Source organism: Tursiops truncatus, chromosome 3, assembly GCF_011762595.2.
Source record: "Tursiops truncatus isolate mTurTru1 chromosome 3, mTurTru1.mat.Y, whole genome shotgun sequence".
Classification (NCBI taxonomy): Eukaryota; Metazoa; Chordata; class Mammalia; order Artiodactyla; family Delphinidae; genus Tursiops; species Tursiops truncatus.
Genome location: NC_047036.1, coordinates 28,995,294 through 29,009,469, shown reverse-complemented (window position 1 = coordinate 29,009,469; position 14,176 = coordinate 28,995,294). Strand labels below are relative to the sequence as shown.

General features: G+C 37.5%; 1 long non-coding RNA gene across 6 annotated transcripts in view; it reads left to right on the top strand.

The window, feature by feature from the left end:
- The window catches only part of LOC109549138 (uncharacterized), a 65,586-nt gene extending 51,728 nt beyond the window's left edge, over positions 1 to 13,858 (top strand). For 4 of the 6 annotated variants that reach the window (XR_004525764.2, XR_004525759.2, XR_004525763.2 and 1 more), the window contains one exon: positions 4,268 to 13,108. This is a non-coding gene — a long non-coding RNA (uncharacterized lncRNA). Of the gene's footprint in view, positions 1 to 4,267; positions 13,109 to 13,138 lie in introns of those variants that run through there. The other 2 variants (XR_012330651.1, XR_012330650.1) reach the window with 2 other exon arrangements.
- Positions 13,859 to 14,176: the final 318 nt, after the last annotated feature.

Genomic DNA, 14,176 nt, shown 5'->3' with positions numbered 1-14,176 from the left:
ATGAAACCTTCTTCTAAAGTGGTTGCACCAGTTTACAGCCCCACCCTGGCGGGATATGAGAGTTCCTCTTGCTCCACATACTTACCGTGACTTAGTTATCACATTTTCAGCGGACCTAAATATTGTGCTGACGGAAGCATTAGACTGAAGCATTAAGAACTATGAATTACATAAAGGCTAATGCATTCACTCTGAGATTACTCTCTTTATTTTATTTACCATATGAGTTGACTATAAATAACTGTTATTGCATACTGACATACAAGGATTATCAAGGGGGAAAATTCTGTTAAGAATATTTGAGCTACGGAAAAATCTGTTAGGGTTTTTGGTCCTAACATTTTAAAGATGCAGAAGAGACATCCAGGCTTACTTTTCCGTAGTCTCTTCTGTATTTCTAATAACTTTAATACTTTCATGCAAGAAAAGAATGCCACATGTTTTTCAATGGCAAACAGAGCAGAAATGAAAGCTAAAAGCTTGGAAGAATAGTTTCTACAGACCATTGTGACATTTTCCATAATTTAACAATAATTAACCATGAAATAGGTGATGATTTGAATATTGCACACTTACATAAAGTAACCATTGAAAACGTTTCAAATTTAATAGGATGATTTGAATTTTATTTTCTGTTCAAGGAAGATGCATTTAGGGAATTCATTAGATTTTAATTCATTTCTTTCATCAAAAGATATTATAAATGTATAACCTTAAAGAATAAATTGTTGGAACTGAGTACGGAGGAAAAATTGTCAATAGATTTTGAAAATATAGTTTCATTTTCTTCATTTTAGGAAAAAGTTATAAATTAGTACTAAGAAGTCGATGAAATTCCGTTCCCATCAACATACTTCTGAGAGACAAGTTTCTCTACTATGAATGTTATAAAGTTTAGACATATTTGTCCCTCTGTGAGTAGTAGTATTGTCAATCCAGCCCAGAGAAGATACAAGGAAGAAGCAAGTCCACTGGTCATATTTAAAACTTGAAGTATTGATATATACAGTGTTTATTCAAAGTTTGTGTATTGACTGTGGTGAAGGACTGGATTTTTATTCTATTTTAATGAGGCACTGATCCAATAATTCCCCAAAAGAGGAAAATATTAAGAAAGTTATTGAAGAGTCTTTCTCTCAAAAAAGTGCTAGGCCCAAGTGGTTTTCAGATGAGTTCTTTTAAACTCTTAAAACACATATAACTGGTGTAATATTTAAACAGTTCCAGAGAATAGAGAGAAAGAAATCATCCCAGTTCTTCCTATGAGGTCATCATAACCCTGATATGGAAACTAACAAGACAAGAAAGAAAATTGTATCTAAAAAATTATGCAAAAATCTCACATAATATGGATTATAAGTACATATTAAAACAACTCCATTATGTGAGGATAATTCAATAATAAGAAAACTATTAATATAAATAATATAATTAATGTACCATATTAATAGGTCAAAGGAAAAATATAAGCATTATAGTAGATGCCACAAAGACATTTGACAATGTCAAACATTCAAACAACCATTACTGATTTTTAAAAATTGTACAGGGACTTCCCTGGTGGTCCAGTGGTAAAGAATCCACCTTCCAATGTAGGGGCTGTGGGTTCAATCCCTGGTGGGGAGCCAAGATCCTACATGCCGTGAGACAACTAAGCCCGCGTGCCACAACTACTGAGCTCGTACACCTCAACGAGAGAGCCTGCGTGCTGCAAACTACAGAGCCCACGTGCCCTGGAGCCTGTGCACCAGAACTAGAGAGGAGAAAACCCTCACACCACAACTAAAGAGGAGCCCAAGACACAACAAAAGATCCCGCATGCCTCAGTGAAGACCCCGTGTGCCGCAACTAAGACCCAATTCAGCCCAAAAAAATAAAGGGAAAAAAAATCGTAAAATAGGGATAAATGGATACTTTAAAATATACATGTATTAACAGAGAAGTCAGACACACAACACATACACACCATACACACACACCCCTCAGGTCAGGAGCCAGCACCATGCTGAATGATGAAATGCTAGAACCATTCTCATAAGCCTGAACAAATAAACCAAGACCTTCTGTCACCGTTATTGTTTAATGTTTCCATAAATATCTCTTGGATATATTTGAAGCTCTAATATAGTTGCTACTGTGGTAAATTGAATAATGGGCCCCCAAAGTTTTCTTTGCGCTAATCTCTAGAAGCTGTAAAGATGTTATATTACATGGCAAAAGGGAATTTGCAGATGTGATTAAGATTGCAGACCTTAAATCAGGATATTAGCCTGGATTATACAGGTGGGTCCAATCTAATCACGATAGCTTAAAATATAAAACAAGAAGTCAAAGATTTCAAGTGTGAGAAGAATTTGACTCACTACTGTCGCTGGCTGTAAGACAGAGGGGCCCACATATAAAAACCTGAGAGAGGCCTCTAGATGCTAAGGGTGGTCCCCAAATGACAGCCAGCAAGGAAACAGGGAGCTCCAACTGCAAGGAACTGGATTCTGCCAAAAACCCGAATAAGCTGGGAAGCAGAGTCTCTCGATAAAAACCCAGAGAACGAAACCATGATTTCATCTTTGTGAAACCTGGAGCAGAAAACCCAACCTAGATTTCTGACCCAACAGAACTGCAAGATAATAAATTTGTGTTGGTTTAAACTGATGAATTTGTATAATGTGTTATGCCAGTGTCATGGACTGAATTGTGTCTCTCCAAATGTTGTATGTTGAAGCCCTAACTCTCAAGGTGACTGTATTTGAAGATAGAATCTTTAAGGAGGTAACTGAGGTCATAAGGATGAGACCCTAATCTTATAGGACTCATGTCCTAATAAGAGGAAGAAACAACAGAGATCTCTCTCTCTCATTCCATGCATACACAGAGAAAAGGCCATGTGAGGACAAGCAAGAAGGCAGTCATCAGCAAAGCAAGGAGAAAGGCCTCGGCAGAAATCAACTTCACTGGCACCTTCATCTTGGACTTCCAGCCTCAAGAACCTTGAGAAAATGTGGTATTCTGTTATCGCAGCCCTAGCTAACTAAAACAGACAATGACAGAAAACTAACACAGTTTGAGAGCCATCAGTAGGGACTGACCCTGGCAATGTGAAATATCTGGGCTTTGTGTTTGTTTGTTCATTTATACTTAGTTGACGGTATATATTTGCCATTTCAAATGCTATTCATGTGATCAAGTTTATCAGTCTTTTCTTTCATGGCTTCTTCATTTTGTGTCTTGCTTAGAAAGGACTTCAAATCTCTCTACCCACCCTCACTCTCTTTCTGACTCTCTCTAGAATTATTTTTGAACATTAGGATGCATAATGACCATTCTTCTCCTTTCCAACCTTGCTTTGCTTTTTAAAGCTCTCTTCCTTTAACTTTCCGTTCCCTGTTTACAGTTTCCCTGAATACCAAGAACAGCCCATGATATGTGAAAGGTACAAAATAAATTGGTCTCAACTCAATGCAGTTATTTTTGAGAGATGCTGTTATCTAATTGTCCTGTCTCAATTTTTGTTGATTTCTTTGTAGGTTGTTTCTTCTCTCTACTGACTGTTGCAGGCAAGAAGAAGGGAAATTCTACCATATACAGCTTTCCACCATAACATATGATAATTATATTGATAGAATATTAACATTTACCTGTTGAGTGGACAGATCAACCACTCATGTACCAAGTATCACGTGGCTGATTAAAACAGGCACTGCTTGAACACTCAATCCTGTTCAAAGCAATACCCAAGACATTTCTTCACTTATCCTTACCTTTGGGTATTATTTCAAATTTCCACTCTCCTTTTTTAAAAGTTAGCTCTGATTCGTGGTTCTTTTGACAACTTTCCATGCAGTCACGTAGGTACTATCTTACCTCAGACCCCAGGCAGTGTGTTGGAGCCATCTTGCCGCCATTCAATGCTAATTGTCTGCATCTTTTCCCAACACTGTGTTCAGTTAGGTCAAGTTGGTCACTTGAAATTAGTCTTTTTTTTTTTTTTTTTTTTTGCGGTACGCGGGCCTCTCACTGCTGTGGCCTCTCCCGTTGCGGAGCACAGGCTCCAGTCGCGCAGGCTCAGCGGCCATGGCTCACGTGCCCAGTCGCTCCGCGGCACATGGGATCCTCCCGGACCGGGGCATGAACCCGTGTCCCCTGCATTGGCAGGCAGACTCTCAACCACTGCGCCACCAGGGAAGCCCTTGAGATTAGTCTTGAGGGAGTACTGAACTCATGAAATTGGCAAATGTGACAAACCAAGAGTCTTTTTTTTTTTCCCCAGAAAATGCTGGCTCTAGGATTCAGACTACAGCCCTAGCTATTCTCCATGCCTGGCAAGTCTTACCTGCCCCTGTGTGAGAAATGGAGGTACAAGAAGTCAAGACGATCTGCTTGCCCCCTCACTGAATAATATCTGCACAGATCACTCAGAAGATCTGGATGGCCCCTGGAAGGCCTTTTTCAACATGTGGATTATTGCAGTCTTATGTTAGCAATTATTTTTGGTAAAATAAAGATCCAAAAGGGTGACTTTTATTTTGGTAAAACAAAGAGTTGAAACTTCTGAGCTTAAAATGTTATACAAGATCATTTTAATAAACTAAATGTCTATTAATAGGGTAATGTTAAATAACTTATATGAAGTCCATACTAAGGAATATTATATGATAGTGTAACAAGTATATATGTTCTTGGCATAACAACATTCTTAAGAGGAAAAAGTAAACGGCAGAAAATGTATATCTTATGTTGCATTTATGTACAAAAACTGTATGTAGATTGATATGTAGGGGGCCTCTGAGGTGCTGATAATGTTCTATTTCTTGACTTGGGTAGTAGTTATATTGCATTTGTGACAATTCATTAAGCTGTAAAATTATGACATGCATACTTTTGTATATTTAAAAAAAGTTTACTTTAAAACGATATCTAAAGACATGTATGTATAGATATGTGTGTGTATATAATTTCTTTGAAAAATCTCTAGAAATAATCAATTAGTAACCATGGTTGCCTCTGGTGAAAGCTGTAGCATTTGGAAAATAGTGAAGGGGACTCAAATATTCAATTGTTTGAATGTTTTACAGTGAGTATATATAATTTGTAGGGACAGAAAATTCCCTCAAAGAACTATTAAAACATTAGCTACACACCTACTCATTTTGCCTTTAAAATCAATTTTCTCTTTGCACATTCAGCTGTTTCTTGTGTTCTCCTTGAAGTTCCAGATGGAGGGAGAGCTACATCCTCACCTGTGTTTTACAAACACATGAACAAAGGAGACACATCTGAAACATAAAATCTGTGTGACAGCCTCCTTCAAAGGAGTCCCATTTGTCTTTGAAAACAAAGTAAATTACCTGAGTGAATACAAATTCCATCTTGTGAAGTCTTTGTTGAGAGGTAAGTGAATCATTGGTCAGGAGCCTACAAATCTATGCACCAGCCCTTACTTTTCCCCTGGGTGCACTGGGATAAATATTTTAGTTTTTTTTTTTTTTTTTTTTTTGCGGTACGCGGGCCTCTCACCGTTGTGGCCTCTCCCGTTGTGGAGCACAGGCTCCGGACACGCAGGCTCAGCAGCCATGGCTCACGGGCCTAGCCGCTCCGCGGCATGTGGGATCCTCCGGAACGGGGCACGAACCCGTGTCCCCTGCATCGGCAGGCGGACTCTCAGCCACTGCGCCACCAGGGAAGCCCAATATTTTAGTTTTAAAACATTCTTAAAAAAGCATTCTTGAATGTCAGTATGAGAGAGTATTTAAGTAACATGTCCAAGGCTGGTCCTGATGAAGCCTTCTATGGGACTAAGAGAGACTTCTTCGTGGGCAAATTATACATGTTTCTTGAGACTCCCAACCTAGGTTTCACCCCACTGAAGAATAGGGTTTTTTTTTTATTTTAACCTAACCAGAGCTGCTGCATACAGCTGATCAGGCGTATGCTGAGGCCAAGGTAGTGAGGAGCTTTTGATCAGCTTTTGCTCCCCGCCCCAGCTGCTACATGGGCAGCCTCCACCCAGAGAAGCCATCATTGTCTAATTCACTCAAAGCCATTATGCAGGCTAATGGGGGCCCTGCTTGGACTGTTCTTAGAGAAAGCAGACAATTTCTTTTCCTTGGTCATTGGAATATAAGTCATTTGAGGCCTTTACTTAAAACAATGTTGGATTAGGCTCATCTGTATTTCTGACACCTTTAGAGTCTTCCTAAGACGTTTGGTTACTTAGTTCAACATATAGCGAAAGCATGGAATGATCCGGAAACCTTCTTTACTGTGGCATTGTTCATTTTTAAAGCTTCCCCCAGGTGGCCATTTAAAATTTTTGATGCCTAGAATGGCAAAGGAGATTTATTGCATATTGTATTTTTTATCCCCTTAAGGTAAATCAATAATGAATGATTTTTTTATTAGACAGGCTCCATTGGGCTAGGAGTCTGTAATTTGCATTTTTACATTCTTCCTGCCAGCCCTAACTTTAAGCTTGGGGGAAATCTTTACTCTCCAAATCCTGAACAGTACGGCACTAGCCTATGTCTATTTGGAACTTTCTGCCAACTCACCGGTTGGTCAAATCCTAATCTGTGGGGAGGGTATCAGAGAATATATATCTGCTCCAAATGCTGACTAAACTCCTAGGCTTGTGGAGCAAGGCTGCATATAGAAGCAGACAAGTCCTCTGGAGCCCTTCTCAACTGCCACAGATAAAACTGGAGTCATAAAATATTGCGGGGGGTGGACTATTGTCCACCAAACTCTCCTATCTCTCAGGATCCCCAAGAGAAGTCAAGTGGTGGCCAAAGTAACCCTTCCTTCTGGGGAGAAGGGTGCAAATCTCTGTTACTATCTTAAGATTCAGGATACAGACTGCGTTTCCCTAGGCATGGAGGTAGAGTAGGTAAAGAAAAACAAGAGCCATCTGTGTCTTAGTCATTCTGTCATCCTCCTTCTGTCTAAGAAAGATATTTTGGGGGAGTTGGGAGATGGAGCTCTGGGGTGTCTGATGATTCTCATCTCCCTGGTTTTCATGTGTAGATGAGTGTCATGGACCAGAAAATGTGTGCCCCCCTCAGAGAAGGCGTGGGCTGCCGCTCCACCTTTGAGCATGCTGCTGCATTTGCACCTGGGACCCCCTAAGTTTCCCCCATCTGGGGCAGGGTACTGGGCGTTGGTAGGAACCTCAGGAATATGGTGGTTAACATTGTATGGCAGGTGAAAAGGTAGATATTCAAGTCCCATTGACTACAGCTACTTCTTCCTTCCCCCCCCCTCCACTTGATGTTGACTCAGCCTCTGGGCTGGGTCTAGGTCTCTAGATTAGTTTATCTATGCCTCCCCTCACACCCCATTTTTACTTCAGGCAACCTTCTGTTTGCTTTCCTTCTCACCTGCTCACAGCAATGCTCCTCCAGTTTATTAAACCATCAGTCTTTAGTCCACCCCATCTTTCCTGAAAATCAACCTGTCTACCTTCCCATTCACGCAGATGACCTCCTCTGAAGTTCAATTAAGAGACTTCATGTAAGTTTTGTGCAAATCTTCAAAGCTCTCACTTCAGTATCAAAGGTCTCAAACTTGAAGGTTTGAAAGTGAAAATTTAATAGTGAAGAATTCTAGTATTTCAATAAAAACTGAGAAAAATATACATTATAAATGTTTATACAGTGCTCATAGATATCTTTAACTCCCATATTATCTCTATTTGTTTTTTAAATGGCAACATTTTATAAAGACAATAACTCTGTAGTAATAAAAATCTGGTTTGAAACACTGCTCCTCCCCTTACTTAGTTCTGCTCAGTTAGAAGGTCTATTTACTGGTCTTAGAGTTTGTTCCCTTATATATAAAATGAGGTTGTAATACCCACTTTAAAGACCTGTTTTGAGGATCAAATGAAATAACATATGTAAAATACCTGGCACACAATAGATGCTAAATAAATGTTAGTTCTCCTATTCTGTCTTCACCCCAGAATAATATTTTTGCTTAAATCACTTCCAAAATGGCATAATTAGATAATGGATGACCCTGCATGTCTCTGGGTATTTCATCAGTCCTTGACATTGTCATGTCCTCTTATCAGTATGTTGACTTGCCCAGAGTTAGGCTGCAAACAGTGATTGAGTTCACTGGAATCCATCGTCTCATCTTCTTTCCTTGATCACAGCTTAATGACATTTTCTGGGTATCAGTCCACTCGATATGCCCTGAAACTGCTTGTTTTACAATAATCAAACAGTTTCACTCACTGCTCTTTAACCAAAGAAACGTAGAGTATTTAGGAAAAAAGTTTCTTCTCAATTTTTTTCTCAAAATTGGGAGTGAAAGGAACATGTGGGAATAAGTACAATAAGTATGAAACATTTTAAATACAAATAAGAAAAGATTAAAAGTAATTATAATCTCAATACGTTGTAAGCAGAGTAAAAATTGACATTGTTACTTTGTTAATCAAGTCAACTTTAAATATTCATTCCTGATCATCTCTGTAGTTCAAAGCTGTTGAGAGTAAAATAGAGTACCAGGAGAGCCTTGCGTTGAGAGCTGTAATATGTACAATCAACATTTAAATACATCCAAATACTATTAATTTTTAAAAAAATATTTTAAAGTGAGGCACATAGATAGAGCCAAATGTTCTGATTTTTATTTTTCTCACTTTGTCTTCTTTTTCATGACATCCAAATGTATTGAGTATCACTTCTCTATGCTCAAGACCACACCATTTATCTCTGTTTCCTTTGCCGGCTTTGTAAGATCCTTCTATTTTTATACCATCTTTTAGGACAACAATTCTAATAGACACTTTCTAATAAATAGATGTATGAGAAGTGAATTAAGACAGTGCAGTTCTCAGAAGTTCACAGATTACCTATCACCCAGAAATGCCTCTGATCAGGTTAAAGTGTGAGGCTGGTGGTGGTGAAGTGTTTGCATATTAAAGTCTAATTGCCTTCCAGATGCTCCGCGGGGTAGAGATGTAGCTGCCCTCTTTATTCTCTGAATCCAAATGTCCCCCCATCCACCCAAGTTTAGAAACTGAACAGGAGCCAGCTAGAGAAAGGCTTAACTCAGATGAAACAGCTTATACCTGGCTTATAGCTGCTGCTCAGTGTATGCATATGGAATGAATAAATGAGTGAATAAATGAATGTATTTTAAAGTAACTTTATGATTTTGCGAAGATCAGAGAGCCAATTTCCTCACTTTGTAACGAGAGGAGGTGGGCTTCCATCTCTCTGCTTCAATTATCTGAACTTTGATTACAGTTGTTAATTGTTCTCAGCCCCAGGGAGAATGTGTGTGAACTCTCTGATCAACAATGGCTTGTGGATAGGGTGAATCCAGGTTTTGTGAGGTTGAAGTTGTCACAAATTTGGGGTCCTTCTCTGAGAAAAAGAATGACCCGATACAATATCTGGTACATAATATAAGCTCTTGTTTGTTTGTTTTTTACCAATTGAATTGATTATATTTTACCTTTTCAAATGTTACACAAACGAATGACCAGGTAGTATATTGCTATGAGTGTTGGCTACTAACTGACCCCTTCTCCATGTCTGCTGTGTGAGTTGAGATGACTTAAAGGTTGGGCTCAATCTTAAATGATCAACTTAAAAGTTGGGCATTCATATACCTCTTTATGAATCTTAGGCTTTTGCATAGCATGGTGACCTCAGGTTGTCTGACCCCTTAAACTAAGCTCAATACTTCAGAGGAGACATCGCTTTGAACAAGGCAGAAACTTCAAGTTCTTTTATAGCCTAGCCTCAGAAGTATTGTAAGTGTCACTTTCATTGTATTTTGTTGGTCAAAGCAGGTACATGCCCAGCCAGTTTCAAGGGGAAGAAACACAGACCCCACTTCTCAGGGCGAGGAGTGTCAACAAATTGTGGTCATGTGTTCAGACAGCCACAGGGGGCCAGTTAGACACAAATCATAATAAGGAGTAAGCAGATTGCAGAAAAGTTTTTTGTTGTTGTTGATTGTATATAACCCGGTCTGTATCCTCACTATATAGCTCCTTGCAAATCTTAGTTCTCTGTGAGATCATCTTTAATTTAATGATTCTACTTTCAAGATGCTGAAATTATTTCATCATCGTGGAACTGCATTGGAAATGCAGTAAAGAAGAAATCATTAAGAGGTCTGACTCAGCAGCACTTAGACAGAAGTCAAGTCAATTTTTCTACAAGCAGTGTTGAAAGCATGAATGACTGAATTACTAATGCCAAAGTGATCCACTCTTACTAACAATAAGATTAGTCTGTTAACAGATTCCTGTAATGCAGACGTTTGCCTTCCTAGAGAAGCAGAGAGAGTTGCTACACTCAAATGTCCAGTCTGTTAGTAGAAGATTATTTGGAGTAGGGAGCAGTTCCACAAAGTCAGTTTATGAATTTTTCTCCATTAAGATTTTTAAAAATAGGTAGGCAGATAGATAAATAGATAGATGATAGATAGATAGAAAAAGAAACAGAGAAGGTATATATATATATATATATACATATACATATATACACATAGATACATAGGTACATATATACACATAGATACATATATACATACAATGTATACATATATATATACTTTCTCTGTTTCTTTTTCTACTTATGTATATATATATACATATATATACATATATGCACATATAATGGAGAGAGATAGAGACTGTATAAAGTATATGTACATGCCTACATGTGCCAAAAGCATTCAAAATGAATATTTAACATATACAAGAGCTTTTTTTTTCCATTCCGTTCATTGATTGGTGAACATTTAGGTCACTCCCACCTCTTAGCTATTGTGAATAATACTGAAGTGAACATCAGTGTGTAAATACCTCCCTGAGATTCTGTTCAATCCTTTTGGCTATATACCCATAAATTTGCATATGGTAATTTTAATTTTTTGAGCAATCTTATACCCTTTTCCATAGTGGTTATACGATTGTACATTCCCACCAACTGTGTACAAGTGTTCCAATTTCTCCACATGTTCGCCAATACTTTTTATTTTTATTTTTTGAAAATGGCTATCCTAATGAGTGTGTTGTTTTTTTTTTTTTTTGGCGGTATGCGGGCCTTTCACTCTTGTGGCTTCTCCCGTTGCGGAGCACAGGCTCCGGACGTGCAGGCTCAGCGGCCATGGCTCACGCGCCCAGCCGCTCCGCGGCATGTGGGATCTTCCCAGACCGGGGCATGAACCCGTGTCCCCTGCATCAGCAGGCGGACTCTCAACCACTGCGCCACCAGGGAAGCCCATGAGTGTGGTTTTGATTGGCACTTCCCTGATAATTAGTGATGCTGAACATCTTTTCATATGCTTGTTGTCCATTTGTATATTTCTTTTGGAGAATATCTATTCAGTTCCTCTGCCAATTTTTTAATTGGATTGTTTGGGTTTTTATTGTTGAATTGTAGAATTTTTTAAATATATATTATGGATAATAATCCCTCATCAGATATATGCTTTGCAAATATTTTCTCTCATTCTGTAGGTTGTCTTTTCATTCTGTTGATTGTTTCCTTTACTGTGCAGAAGTTTTTAAGTTTGATGTAGTCCCTCTTGTCTATTTTTGCTTTTGTTGCCTGTGCTTTTGGCTTCACATCCAAGAAATTATTGCTAAGTCCAATATCATGAAGATTTCCCCTTGTGTTTTCTCTAGGAGTTTTATAGCTTCATGCCTTATGTTGAGGTCTTTAATCCACTGTGAGTTAATGTTTGTATATGGTGTAAGGAAAGGTTCCAACTTCATTATTTTGCTTGTGGATATCCAGTTTTCTCAACACCATTTGTCGAAGAGTTTATTTTTCCCCTTTGTGTCTTAGCATCCTTGGCAAAGATTATTTGACCATTTATATGTGGGTTTATTTCTGGGCTCTCTATTCTATTTTATTGGTTTCTATGTCTTTCTTTATGCCAGTACCATACTGTTATGATTACTGTAGCTTTGTAATATGTTTTGAAATCAGGACATTTAAGTCCTCCAACTTTATTTTTTATTCTCAAAATTTTCTTGGCTATTTGGGTTTGAGATTCTATATGAATTTTAGGATTTTTTCTATTTATGCAAAAGTTACCATGGTATTTTGATAGGGATTGCATTGCATTAGTAAATTGCTTTGGGGAGTACAGATATTTTAACATTAATTCTTCCAATCCATAAGCAAGGAATGCCTTTTTATTTATTTGTGTCTTTTAAAAATTTTCTTTCAGCAATATTTTGTAGTTTGCAGTGTACAAGTCTTTTGCTTTGTTGGTTAAGTTTATTATTAAATATTTTGTTCATTTTGATGTTATTGTAAATAGAATTATTATCTAAATTTTTTTTGGATTGTTCATTATTACTGTACAGAAACATAACTGATTTTTATGTGTTGATTTTGTATTCTGCAACTTGAATGAATTTTATTAAGTCTAACAGTTTTTTATGTGAAGTCTTTAGGCATTTCTCTATATAAAATCATGTTATCTGTGAACAGAGACAATTTTAGTTTTTCTTTCTGATTTGGATACCTTTTATTGCTCTTTCTTGCCTAATTGCTTTGGCTAAGATTTTTAACACTACATTAAACAGAAATGGCGAGAGTTCTTGCCTTGACTTATAGGGAAAGTTTTAAGATTTTCACTTTGAATATGATGTTAGCTGTTGTCTTTTCATATATTCACTTTATTATGTTGAGGTAACTTCCTTCTTTTCCTAGTTTATTGAGTGTTTTTAATATGAAAGGATGTTGAATTTGGTCAAATGCTTTTCTGCCTAAATTGAGATGATCATATGGTTTAGTTTTTGATATTTATTCTGTTCTGTGGTGTGTTACATTAATTCATTTTCATATATTGAACCATTCTTGCACTCCAGAAAAAAAATTCCAATTGGTCATGATATATAATCCTTTCAATGTGTTGTTGGATTCTCTTTGTTAGAATTTTTTTGAGGACTTTTGTATCAATATTCATCAAGGTTATTGATCTGTTGTTTTCTTTTCTTGTAGTATTGTTCTTTGCCTGATTTTGCTATCCCAGTAATACTGGTAATGATTTTTGGGAGGGTACCCTCATCTTAAATTTTTGGAAGAGTTTTAGAAGGACTTCTGTTAATTATTATTTATTTATTTATTATTTGTCTGTTTGTTTTTGCGGTATGCAGGCCTCTCACTGTTGTGGCCTCTCCCGTTGCGGAGCACAGGCTCCGAATGTGCAGGCTCAGTGGCCATGGCTCACGGGCCCAGCCGCTCCACGGCAAGTGGGGTCTTCCCGGACTGAGGAACGAACCCGTGTCCCCTGCATTGGCAGGTGGACTCTCAACCACTGCACCACCACGGAAGCCCCTGTTAATTATTCTTTAAATGTTTGGTAGAATTATTTAATAAAGACATCTGGTCTTGGGCTTTTTTTTTGTTGGGAGGTTTTTGATTGCTGATTTAATCTCCTTATTAGTTAGAGATCAGTTCAGATTTTAACATTTCTTCACAATTCAGTCTTGGTAAGTTGTATGTTTCTATGAACTTATCCATTTCTTCTAGGTTATCCAATTTGTTGGCATATAATTGTTCATAGTAATCTCTTATGATCCTTTGTATTTCTGTGGTGTCAGTTGTAATGTCTCCTCTTTCATTTCTAATTTTATTTATTTGAGTCTGTTTTTCTTAGTCTAGTTAAAGGTTTGTCAATTTTGTTTATCTTTTTAAAAAACTAACTCAATTTTGTTGAGTTTTATTATTTTTTTTTCCTACTCTCTCTTTCAACTTGAAATACTCCCTTTAGCAATTCTTGTAAAGCAGGTCTAGTGATGATAAACTCCTTCAATTTTTATCTAGGGAAGTCTTTATTTCTCCATCATTTGTAAAGAACAGTTTTGCCAGATATAATAATTCCAGATAATAATAATAATAATTAATAATAATAATGCCAGATATAATAATATATAATATATATAATTCTTGGCTGGTAGTTATTTTTCAGTATGTTGAATATATCATCCCACTTTTGACATATATATAGAGATATAGATATAGACATAGACATAGATATAGACATAGATATGAGACAGAGACAGAGAGATGAGGTGGGGAGAGACATTTAAAAGCAACTGGCTCACATGATTATGGAAGCTGAGAAGATCTGCAGTTGGCAAACTGGAGGCCCACGAGAGCTGATGTGTAGTTCCAGTCAAAGTCTGAAGGCC